Source organism: Ptiloglossa arizonensis, chromosome 8 (genome assembly GCF_051014685.1).
Source record: "Ptiloglossa arizonensis isolate GNS036 chromosome 8, iyPtiAriz1_principal, whole genome shotgun sequence".
In the NCBI taxonomy this organism is placed as follows: Eukaryota; Metazoa; Arthropoda; class Insecta; order Hymenoptera; family Colletidae; genus Ptiloglossa; species Ptiloglossa arizonensis.
The window spans coordinates 6,321,593-6,335,033 of record NC_135055.1 but is presented as its reverse complement, the minus strand read 5'-3'; positions in this window follow the sequence as shown (position 1 = coordinate 6,335,033).

Below are 13,441 nucleotides of genomic sequence, written 5' to 3'. Positions count from 1 at the left end.
AGGATAAGATTACAGATATTTACAACTTCTTAAAGTAATAATAGTTAATAATGGGAAGTGAATAATGTGTTCCTCTCCCAAAAAAGGGACACGTGGAAGTCTTTTTTCGTTTTAATCCTTGGTACACGTTAAATTCACCGATTGAATTTATTTATTAAAAAATAAATAACTAGCAGTATCGATAGGTGAACAATTGAATCCTTCGTGCAGTTAGAAAATTTACGTAAAATATTTCTATCACCCTTCCGAGGCTCTGCCCCAACCTGCAATTCAAGATGGCTTGCTCCAAGTATCCCTAATGAGTTGCTGCAATTTTTAAAAGAGTTCATTGCCTCGGTGACTGTCACTGGAAAGTGGATCGATCAGGTATCGTCGGTAACTGTTTAATTCCGTGTCACCTGAAGGTATCAAGGTTAACTATAAGTCATTTAAGGTACGCCAAGCGTTTCTCAGAACTCGACGAACCGATTTCCCCCGACTTTCGGCAGAACGTCGAAGGAAGACGGATGTAAAGCAGTCCGAGCAAAGACAGGGGGGACGAGACCTGAATGCAGTTGACTTATTGCACGGTCCGAGCCTCTTTATAAGTCGATCTCGGTGTTCGACCTACATCTCTCCTCGCTTTTTCCGGATCGAAGAATGAACCGTGGCGATATAAAGGAGGATATCAACCGTCAGCGTGGCTAGGCACTTATGGCCTACTCGTGACGCTTTTCATTCCATCGACCAAATCGATCGGGGCACTTTTACTTTTCTCACTGGCGTCCGAATCCTCAAGATGGCTACCCCAAAGAAAAGCTCTATCACTCAACGTGGTGAGAAGCGTGTCAATTGTTTTTTTTCGTCGTGTCGAACAATTTTTAGATTGTTACGTAACGATTCGTTATGCGGTTTTGGTCAACGATTTGAACTAGTATCGAATTATACGTAGGATGTTCGGTATCTAATAGTGAATTAAAGGAGAATACAAGCCCAATGTGTAACTCGAGAAACTACACGAAACATGGGTGGGTATAGGATACTTCTTTTGCACTGTTCTCGATTGTCCAGTTCTGTCAATTTTCCACATAGCTTCAAGATTATTCGAAAGTGGCTAACTTTGAACTTGTACCGTTCAATTCGTCAGTTTTATTACTTCTCAATAAATATACATACATATTTTCTTTCTTGGTATTTCTTCTCAGATTCTAGTGCACCGATACTTTTTCCATAACCAATTCTAGGTAGAAAGGGCGAAGGGGACGATTGATTAGTTCGTTGAGACACCCTTGGCACGTATATTTGCTGGTTCAGCGATGTTTTCAAGAATGTTATGTCATCATCGATCCTTCGAACGCGCCTCTCGGCATCCTGGACCGAAGAACTCGTCACACTGTAACGGTTTAATGAAATGTGCGATTGCACCGGACCGTTCAGCCGTGCCTTTGTACTAGAAACCTTTCACGGGATTCATAATTTTTGCGCCCGCCTCTTATGAGTCCCCCAAGCGCGCTAACCTGAATTCAATGCAGCGTAATATTGCGCCGGTGAGAGGTCAGTACTTCTAGCTCGAAGCGGAACCCGTGGATGTCTTTGAATCTCCCGTCTCTTGGAAGGTGGAGCCCGTAGACTTTTAATTAAGTCGGCGTCGAGGCAATGAATACCAACGTGTCCCGTTGATTCGAGAATTATTAACTCGACGACTGGTTAGGCTGGGAACAACGTGTCCTGGGGATTTGGTATTGGTTTATTTTTTGGAAGGAACCGATCGATCATTATAAATAGGTACGAGATGTTTACAGGTGTAACGGAAGATAAAGTGGGAAAAATTGAACCCGTGGAACACAACTCAATCACGTTCGGAATTTGCTATTAGAGCTTATTGTCGGAGTCTTCTGTTCGGCACGAGTTACTACCGAGAGGGTTCAATAGGCAGAACTTGCTGATACTTTTTTTCTTAGCTGATAGCTATTTTTTTTTACAGCATTATTCACACTCGTTTTTACTATCTATTTCGACGTCTCCATTCCTCTTATTGTAGAAGAGTCTAGTGTTTAGTGTCTGTAGAGTTTAGTTTAGTGGTTAGTGCCTATAGAGTTTAGTGTCTGTAGAGTCTAGTGTCTGTAGAGTCTAGTGTCTGTAGAGTCTAGTGTCTGTAGAGTCTAGTGTCTGTAGAGTCTAGTGTCTGTAGAGTCTAGTGTCTGTAGAGTCTAGTGTCTGTAGAGTCTAGTGTCTGTAGAGTCTAGTGTCTGTAGAGTCTAGTGTCTGTAGAGTCTAGTGTCTGTAGAGTCTAGTTTAGTGTCTAGTGTCTATAGAGTCTAGTCTAGTGTTTAGTGTCTGTAGAGTTTAGTTTAGTGGTTAGTGTCTGTAGAGTCTACTGTAGTGTCTAGTGTCTGTAGAGTCTAGTCTAGTGTTTGTAGAGTTTAGTTTAGTGGTTAGTGTCTGTAGAGTCTACTGTAGTGTCTAGTGTCTGTAGAGTCTAGTCTAGTGTTTGTAGAGTTTAGTTTAGTGGTTAGTGTCTGTAGAGTCTACTGTAGTGTCTAGTGTCTGTAGAGTCTGGTGTCTGTAGAGTCTAGTGTCTGTAGAGTCTAGTGTCTGTAGAGTCTAGTGTCTGTAGAGACTAGTTTAGTGTATATAGAATTTAGTCTAGTGTTTAGTGTCTGTAGAATTTAGTTTAGTGGTTAATGTCTGTAGAGTCTAATCTAGTGTTTAGTGTCTGTAGAGTTTAGTTTAGTGATTAGTATCTGTAGAGTCTACTGTAGTATTTTGGGTCTGTAGAGTCTAGTTTAGTGTCTGTAGAGTCTACTGTAGTGTCTAGTGTCTGTAGAGTCTAGTTTAGTGTCTGTAGAGACTAGTTCAGTATCTGCAGAGTCTAGTCTAGTGTTTGTAGAGCCTAGTTCAGTGCCTGTAGAGTTTAGTCTAGTGTTTCTACAGTCTAGTTTGGTGTCTAGTGTCCCTAGACATCAAGTATTGTTGAGGTTTATCTGTCAAAGGGTAGCTACAACGCGAACGAGTGTTTTTTGAACAGAACCACCTGCTGAATGCAAATAAAGACGAGTACGAACAAATAGTAGAATTGTAGTTGTTAATACATCAGTTGTTTTTATAAAAGATAGTTACAAATGTTGCATCTCGAAGTCGATGGATCGGATTCGTTTTTTTCCTGAGTCGTAAATTTTCGTAAAAGGAATAAAAAAGCCTCAAGCGTCAATGTTCCGAGATTGATAGTCTAGTCTAGAAGTTGAGTTCTTTGTCGAAGCACGGCTACTTCCGCCTAGTGAAATTTAAGTTTAATCTATTCGCCGCCATCGCGTTTTATGTTGCGACGTAGAACTCGTATATGCGGCTAAAGTATTGAACTTAGGCCTTTCTTCTCTATTTTATAACAATCTATAGTTTAGAAAAAAAACGAATTGAATCAAACAATTTTGAAATGTTATCAAAACTCTTCGCTATGAGCTCAGATGGGACTTTAGAATTATATCCTACTTGCTGCAGAATTGTCAGAGATCGGTACCCAACGTGACAACTCAACACGAGTGTTGAGGACTCAACATAGTGGGCCTTGATCGTTTAATCGAATTCTAACATTTCGACAAAGCTTTATTAACCAATCGCGCGATACACGACCGTTTTCAGTATTCTTTCCCCGCATGTGAAGATTCGATTCCGTATTTTACGAATACTTCGTGTACACCTTGTAGATCGAAAATGGGTCATTGAGGACGGAAGGCGCCATAAAACGGATGCCGACGAAATAACACCGAAACGATCTCCCGCTCGCTTTAAATATCGTTCCGTTATTAAACTGGCAACATACAAGCATGATAAATACCGAACATTACGCGTGCCCGGCAGGCAGCGGGGTTGGTCGATTAAAAATCGCCAACTTTCTATTGGAAACGTCGATCCATCGATACAGCGGGGTATAGAGGGGCAAGGGGGAGGGGGAGACACGTACGAACGGATGAGCGATGGCGCGTCCAGCAGTAGGGAAGAATAGAGCGGATAAGGAAAGGTGAAACGAAAACCGAAGAGCGGTGAAAGGGGGCGCGTGTAAACGCCGCGCATCGCCTTTACGACGGGTCATCAGCGACTATTATGCAAATAAAAGAATCACCGCGGCTGTAAAGCGGCTAGATATCGAGTCTAGGCGCTTTATCGCGGGCAGCTGTTCGCGATCCACGGGCGTTGCTTGCGTATTTCCGTGAAACGAGCGCGCACAACCGCGAACGCAACGCGCGTGCACGCAACAACGTTGTGCACTGGTCCATTAGAGTATCGATTCGACGGTGTTCCAAGAGGGAACTCGTGCCGCGTTAAAAGAGGACGTTGCAGCGGGCGGTCACCGTAATCCAAGCTAAGTGGGATCGGAATAAAATCAGATTGCCCGTTTTAGGAATTCAACGCCGGAGCTGTAACGTAAAACGAATGAAAATTTCTATATTTGACATTGTATCTACGCGAGAACGTTATCAACGGATTGCCGAAGTCCTCCCGATGAAAACGAGTCCAAACACGACCTGGTTCGGACGATTTTTGATTTCACGTGATCGGTAAATTTTCAAAAAATTTTTGAGCAAGGTAGGATTCAGAGTAATCCGAACTGGGTCGTGTTTGGACTCATTCTCCTCGGGAGAGTCTCGCCAATTCTTTGCCAATGCACTCGTGAAGATATAATGAAAAATATACAGATTAGAATTTCAATTATTTGACGATAAACAATCTAAAACTTGTTTTCGTTTGATATACATTTATCGCGTAAGACGATTTGGCGAGGGTATTGGATTTCCTCGGAGGTATGAGAAATTAATTTCAGCTCTCTACGAACGAGAAGTCTTTTCAGCATGAAATGATGCAGCGAGGATGTTTTACGAGGGCTCGGAGCCAGAGGCTTCGCCGTTCGAACTTTCTCCTAATAAACATGTGCTTTATTAGAGGTTGTCGAGGAATATAAAAATCGTTAAAAACGATCCAAGTCTCAATCACGACCTAGATGATCTAACAAAGGAACACTGTAGATCACTTCAGATCGCATCAACTTTGTGATTAGCGGCGAGAGATGACTTAGGATTCTGCGTAGTGGAGTTTTCGTACCTCTGAACTTTCTAATATTTAATCCTGTTTGAATTGCTGTCCGACTTTGTTGATTTCTGCCTCGGGCCTACAGTTTCTATCTAGAACTTGCCATTGCCGTGGAAGAATGTTCTCTCAGAATGTCAACCCATTGTGCGCACGAATTCCGAACGTTCCACTGTTATTTTTTCCTTTCGCAGCCACCTGGCAGCTCCCATTCAGTACGGCTCGTAGAAGCGGAAGGGCCGTGAAAGGATACGAAGAATCGATTTCTCATTCCCGCCACAGGAGACCCGAGGATCCCCCGTCATAGCAACGAGGCTTTTATCGGCCCGTAGAACAGGGTCGAGGAATCGGATATCGGCTTTACTTCGCGCCCATCCAGTCACTCCTGTCTCTCCTCGTTGAAATACGGGGCTCGATAAAACCGTCCGCGCGAGTAAAAACCACGTCCTACCGATTCCCTTGGCCGAGAATCGGTGCCAGCGCGACAAATTGCCCGAAAAAACGACCGCGAAACCCCCATAGTCTGCTCGATGACCCGGTATGCGAAACCAGAATTCGGTGACAAGCTGGTTCCGGCGATGTTTTCTCTACACTGTCCACGAGCTACACCTGCCGCCGATTGAATTACATCTTTGTCGGTACACCTTGTAGCAGCTACCCAGAGTCGTTAAAATTTGTTAAAAAAAAAAAGAGGGAAACGACGATCCGTAGCGTCAAAGAGCTTCTTCGATCATCTCTCTCGAGAGGGGAGGAGTCCTTTGAATGGGTAAGACGTTAATCGACGCTTGGGATTCAATCATCTCTTTCGAACGACGATCGAAATTTAATCCACTTAGGTCGCGGACGGAGCCAAGTTTCACGTTCGATGATCGCAAGTGCCCCCTCCCCCCCAGCCCACCGGTAAGGCGATATTTTCACGGAGTGGCCGATCCTCATTAGCATTTTAAACGAATCATGGCCGTGAGCGGGATCCCGGACTCTTTGGGACGGTCGGCGAACGGTTTAGTCTCAAAACATTGATCCGCATTCATGGTCGCCCGCGCGGCGAAACGTCAACATGTTTCACGCTACATAAATCAACCCGGCGGTGTTGAACTGTTGGGCGAGGTTTCGATGAAAGGTTGCGCGTGTACGTTCGCGGTGGATGTTGTACTGGGCGAGGCTGTTCCGACCACTTTACCTATCCAGGCCACTGTCGGACTGCTTTTCTTCCGGTCTGGGTAGCTGTCATCTGCACAAGGTTGAAGTTCGGGGACTTGGCCACTCTTTTCGAGCGATTTTTCATGTCTCTGTGGTGAGAAATTTCAATTGTTCTTATTCCACGTTTGCATTCGTGGCTACGAAAGGTTTATCTGTTCGCCCGATCACCTACCGAACTGACTATTTTATTATCTATTTACCTATTCACCTATCTACGTGCCCACCTACCTACCTATCTACGTAGCCATCTATTTGCCTATCTGACTATCTACCTGTCCACCTATCCACCTGTTCATATATCCATGTATTTGCCTATTCATGTGTCTACCTAACAACCATCCATTTATCCACCTATCCTGCTACATATAACCTATTGGTCTGCCTCTCTAGTTAACAATCAAAAAGTCTATATATCTCTGTTGATCAGAATCAATGCAAAGGCATTAGAAATCCAGAACGAAATTGTAGCCAACTATCTTATGTTTATCTGTACAACGTATTTTATTGGCCACCCATTTATGCATGTGCCTAGGTACATAGCTAGGTAAGATAATCTCTGCACCTATCCATCTATCTACGTCATGATCTATCCACGTATCTATCCATCTATCTATCCATTCATCTATCTACCTATCTATCTAACTACCTATTCAATCTACCTATCCAACTATCTACCTCTGCACCTATCTACCTCCATTTACTTATCTATTCAACTATCCACCTCTACACCTAACTACCTATCAAATTCACCCCATGTACCTATTTATCCATTTACGTATTCACCTATCCATCCATTTATGTATACATATATTTATCCATTTACTTATCTGTATACCTATACGTCTACTCGTGTAGTTAACAATCAACGCGTTTATTTATCTCTAGCGATCGGAATCGACACGACGGTAGACGTCGGAAGTCCGCAATCGCGAATCGTAGCCTGTACTTTCTATCAGGGGTTTGGAAAAATCCCATACGAAAACGTGTAGCTCTCGATTTGCACGGTGAGCAACGTCTCGAATTATCAATTGCAACCGGATGCCCGGAGCGTACGCGCTGATCGGGATAGGAATTATGAGACAACGTTACGATGACCTCCCTTCTTCTCCCCCCGGATAATTTATTGCCGTTGATCGCAAGGCTTGCGCGTGGGTGGTCGGCCCGATAGACGGTTCTGCGTTCTGAAACTCGCAATCTCGTTGCCCGATCCAAGCTGACTCGGTAACGCCTCGAAGTACGCGGGGTCACGCGACCATGGGGCATCGGTTCCTGTTCAGAGGATGGTTCCTGTTTGCCAGGAGAAAATGCGCCACGGCGCACACGCGAGCGTCCTTCCTTCCACTTAGGCAGAGAAGCCGCGCCACTGGAAGCCACTACCGGAGGGGACACGCTTACGATCATCCCAGCGCCTCGGAGTGGTGCGCAAACAGCAATTTCGTATCCGGAAGTCGGTCTCCAGGCGAGTTTGCCAGGCGAAGTGATTCGTCCGCTGATGGAACAACCGTCATTGTCTTTGCTGGTCTTTCGCACCCGTCTGTTTGAGAATCGTCGATAGGCCGGGGATAATAGATTTAGGTACAGATTCTAGGTTGGGTTAATAACAGATCGGCTGTACTGCGTCTGCGCACCGTAACTGTAATTTACCTCGACGTCTACATATTTTATTCCACTCGCTGATTCCTATTGCGCGAGTACCACATCAAAGACTTATCTCGTATTGCTTGTTACTAAAGTGACAATAGGAGGATGTTGATCGTTAGGGTCATGGGATTTTGAGATGATTCTGGAAGGTACATTATCTTTGGAAATGAAGTTCACTCGAAGTGATACTTCTTGTGATTAGGTAGTCGTAGATATTTTTCTTTCGAAACTTGCTGACCCAAATCTTTGGGGGTAGTGTTCATTTCTAGGGGCGTTACTTGATGTTTAGCGAAGCAATTAAAGGCCAGATCGAAGAACAGAGGCTACCTAATGGGAATTTGACGTGCAGTGTCCAGAAACAATAAAAGGACAATGATTCTGGAGGGTAAACTTCGGAGGGTAATCTTTGCAAATGAAGTTTACTCGAAGTGATACTTCTTGTGATTAGGTAGTCGTAGATATTCTTCTTTCGAAACTTGCTGATGCAAATCTTTGGGGGTAGTGTCCATTTCTCAAGGTGCTACTCGGTTTTTAGCAAAGCAATTAAAGATCAGATCAAGGAATAGAGGCTACCTAATGGGAATTTGACGTGCAGTGTCCAGAAACAATAAGAGGACAATGATTCTGGAGGGTAAACTTCGGAGGGTAATCTTTGCAAATGAAGTTTACTCGAAGTGATACTTCTTGTGATTAGGTAGCCGTAGATATTTTTCTTTCGAAACTTGCTGACCCAAATCTTTGGGGGTAGTGTTCATTTCTAGAGGTGTTACTTGATGTTTAGCGAAGCAATTAAAGGCCGGATCGAAGAACAGAGGCTACCTAATGGGAATTTGAAGTGTAGTGTCCAGAAACAATAGGAGGACGTTGATCTTTAGGGTCGTAGACTTTACGATGATTCTGGAGGGTAAACTTTGGAGGGTAATCTTTGAAAATGAAGTTCACTCGAAGTGAGACTTTTTGTGATTAGGTAGTCGTAGATATTTTTCGTTCGAAACTTGCTGACCCAAATCTTTGGGGGTAGTGTTCATTTCTAAAGGTGCTACTCAGTTTTTAGCGAAGCAATTAAAGATCAGATCGAGGAACAGAGGCCAGCTAGTGAAAGTGTCACATCTAGTGTCCAGAAAGACTTTTTATAAGTTTGTTTCGAGCAGATGGAATATTTTCTCATCGACACCCCTAGGCTAAGAATACACACATAGGTGGATGGAAAGTTTCGATGGCGTTTGAATGACCCGCGAACCGAACCGAGAGGACTCGAAACACCATTGTGAGCATCCCGATGGTAGATATTGTTCTTGTTTTCGAGGATACGATTAACCTTTTGATCAATCTCCTACCTTTGCTTTCCTTTCACCCGCGTCTTCCATAGAGCACGTCCCCGCCAGCGCTTTCTCATCGGAATTTCGATTTCAATTTTTCTGCGCCGCGCTTATCAATCGAAAACGAAAGCTTTCAGACACGGAACTGGCTTCGAGCAAGCTTCTTATGTAATCCACGAAGGATACACCGGGTGTCTCTCACGGAACGGGTCGTTTAATTGCATACTGCAACTGCAACGATTTTGGAAATTTTTCTTCCTTCGCGTATTATATTCAATATCGACCTAGATCGGTCCAGTGTAATAATACTAGTTTGCAGCGATCTTTAACACCAGAATGTTGAATCGAAAGTCATCAATGTTTTATAATATATATATTTACATTACGTAGCCTCGAAAGGCCTATGATTATAACATTTCTTCAACCGGTTGGCGAAGAGTCAGTGACCTTGAATTTCAACCAAGCATCGTTGCAATGGAAATTGGTTACGTAACGTGACTCAAAGCTTTTCGAATTCGTACGAAATATTTTTCCCCGTTGTTATGATCGAAGAAGGCAATTGGTGTAGTCTGTTCTGAACGGGATACCCCGTAGAAGGAAATTTAAATTTTTATGGAAACACGTAGCGAGACCGAGCACGTCGACGGAACAATATTTTTGCCTAAGTAGTTTCTGCTGGTGGGTATTTTGCAAATGCATTGCAATCTCGCAATGTTAGGACGCGTAGAGGGCGAAGAAGATCCTGTGGAGGTAGTGAGGAGGTATACCGATTTTATGGAAATTTTATCGTGCCAAGAAAACTGGCTTCGTATTCTTTTAGCGACCGAGTTCGTTTCTCGGATATTACGTTCTCGGATCACTTTTATTCGCTAGAGATTTCGAGGGCCACGGTACTCTTTGGGTGCTCGCGCGAGCGTGTGACGTCTCAATGCGCGCAAGAATCCTGGCGCGGAAAAAAGGCGAACGGAAAGGAACGGAACGGTGCGTAAAGAGGAAAGCAAAACGAGAGAGGCGAAGCCACGGAGGAAGAGGAGCACGCGAGGAATAGAGGTGCGTGTGTGTCCCTCGCGGTTGCAATGGAACTGGGCCGTGGTCTCGTGTTACTCGTCTCTCGTATGGCGCACGAGCGTCCGCAAAAAGTGACACATATTTCAGGGCAACGAGAACTCGGTTGACCGCGAGCACGCGGAACATATCCGGCGGACGATTTTCGCGACTGCGACCGATTCTCTAGTCCTAACCCAGACTTCACACGCGCATATCATTGACCTAACTCAGACATCGACATTGGAGACTCAACAGAGATTTAATACAGGCTTGGCGCATACCTAACCTAGACACGATGTGGATCTTTCTGGAAATTTTGATACATCGATTATCCAAGTTGGATAAAATTGAGATCTGGTTTAAATATAACTTGAAGAACTTGCACCTAGCTCAGATTTAGTGTAAAGGGTAAGGAATACCTTGCTCAGATCTAACCTAAAAATAATGAATACTTTGCTCAGATCTAACCTAAAAGTAATGAATAGCTTGCTCAGATCTGACCTAAAAGTAATGAATGCCTTGCTCAGATCTGACCTAAAAGTAATGAATACCTTGCTCAAATCTAACCTAAAAATAATGAATACTTTGCTCAGATTTGACCTAAAAGTAATGAATACCTTGCTCAGATCTGACCTAAAAGTAACGAATACCTTGCTCAGATCTGACCTAAAAATAATGAATACCTTGCTCAAATCTAACCTAAAAATAATGAATACCTTGCTCAGATTTGACCTAAAAGTAATGAATAGCTTGCTCAGATCTGACCTAAAAGTAACGAATACCTTGCTCAGATCTGACCTAAAAATAATGAATACCTTGCTCAAATCTAACCTAAAAATAATGAATACCTTGCTCAGATCTAACCTAAAAATAATGGTTACCTAGCTCGGATCTAATATAAATGTAATGGACAGATTTGTTCTATACGTGACTCAAACTCAATATACACACCTAATACAGATACAACCAAGACCTACCACGGACTCAAATATAGCTCAACAAGTTAAATAAGATCCCTGGACGTAGATTGAGTATGGTCCTTGTCATCCTTCCATAGTCTTATTCCTTTTAAATAGTGTCGGCTGGTATCCGCCACTTAAGTCGTAGGCTTCGATTAATCATCTGATCTCATCTCCATCACTCTGTTACCCCGATAATCGCACGAATCTCGATATTTGCAGGAATTTTCCTCGTTTCTCGTGCAACTATTGAGGTTCTATCCATAATTATTAGTATACAACCGTTGTGATTACAAGGTGTGCCTTTGCAAGTTTAAGATTCAACCGCTTGAAAAATAAACCCTTCCCGTAGAATTAAAAATCCGTTGCATTAATTGGCTGCGTTAACTATCATACATAAATATCCTCCCATATAATTATCATTTACATCATTATTTCATTGCGTTTTATATCATTCATAAATACATAAGTGTCCGGCTTCTAACGGTGTACGCTACGGATAAGATCGGCCACGAGCGTTCGTCGATCTGCTATAAAGTACGGTTGCGAAACAGTTTAGTTTCAAATAAATGAAAATCTAATAAAACAAAAATTTGCAACAAAACGGGAACTGAAGATTGAGGCCATTTCTCTGAGAAAATTGCTACCGTACCATACGTTGAACGGTATAATTTTTGGGACATTGCGTGTGATATTTCCCTGGGGATATTACTCGACGTATTACGGGTCGAATTTACAAAGACCCCAGTGTTCTCGAGTATAAGAATATAATTATAATATTCTATGCATTCGATAAGGTGGTAAATGAGAAAGCGAGATTTTTAATCTTCAACTTTGAGTTAGGCTAATCCATCATCGCTAGCGAGAATGTTCTAGAACTTGGATCAAGGTCGACGAACTTGCTAATCGTAAGTTCTAGTCACGGTACGAGGACCCATGTAGACCCAACGAGACGTACGAAGTGGACAGGGTATAATTACAGCATGAAAAATAGAAGAATTGGATTTTTGAGCCCCAAGTTTGGGTTAGGTTAACCCAGTAGTAACCAAGGTGTCCTACAACTTGAATCAAGGTCGAGGAACTCATTAATCGTAAATTATGGGAATTGTACGGGGACCCAGGTAGACCTAATGAAACGCCTGAGGTGGACAGGGTATAATTACAGCATGAAAAATAGAAAAAGGGGATTTTTAGGTCTCAAGTTTGGGGTTAGGTTAACTCATTCGTATCCATGGAGTCCTACAACGTAGATCAAGGTCGACAAACTCATTAATTTTAAGTTACGAACATTGCACGAGGATCCAGGTAGACAGAATTAAATGGTCGACGTTGAGATTCTCCCGACTCAGCAGGTCGATAGTCCTTGCGCTGGTCATTCGAAGATACTTCAAGGATACACGGCGAGTCGATTCGATCAGCCTGGACCGTGACCGTTAAGCGTCCAGCGGCGAGAAAGAAACTACTGCTCTACCCTACATGCCTCGAATAGTGTTCCGATCGGTGGCCTCTCTGGGGCAAGGTCAAGAAGCAAAGAGTATAAAACTGTCGCTGACTGGTGTTTCCCGAGCGGCCAGACACGCGCGACGACCTACTGATCGCGGATTTTAAGCTCACTCCGTTATTCTCGACCTCTCCATTGCCTGCCACTTGCATTTCCTTTCGTCGACGATTCCTCAGCTGTTCTTGGAATTTCCTCCTTCCCTATCACACGGTAAGAAATTGATTATTTTTATAGATTAAATAACGGAGATTCTACCGAATTGCAATTTCTCGTCATCACTGATGGGCGACTGTAATCCCTCGATCGCTGCGACATTAATCGTTCAATTTATTAACTCTTCATGAACACACTGGTAGCTTGGTATCTTTCTCGGATGTATTAGTTCTATTGCAATCCAGGGGCACAAATGTATTAATATTTGGTTTAAACGTAGTCTTCGGTTTTGAAATTTTTGAGGTTAGTTCTCAAGATCCCCAGACTACCTATTAAAATCGAACGTTAAAATTCGGATTGCACGAACTCGATTTTAATCTAGACAATGTTTCGAGATTTTTCAGGTTAGGAGTTTTTGAGATTCTTGGTAAATTCATTAACGAAAACTCGATTGTCAAGTTGGTTCAGCTTCCACAAGTCTAATGTTTATCTTTACGTAATTAATATCTTCAAGTAATCAATTCTAAGATTTTTGAGGTTAGGAGTCTTTAACGAAAAAT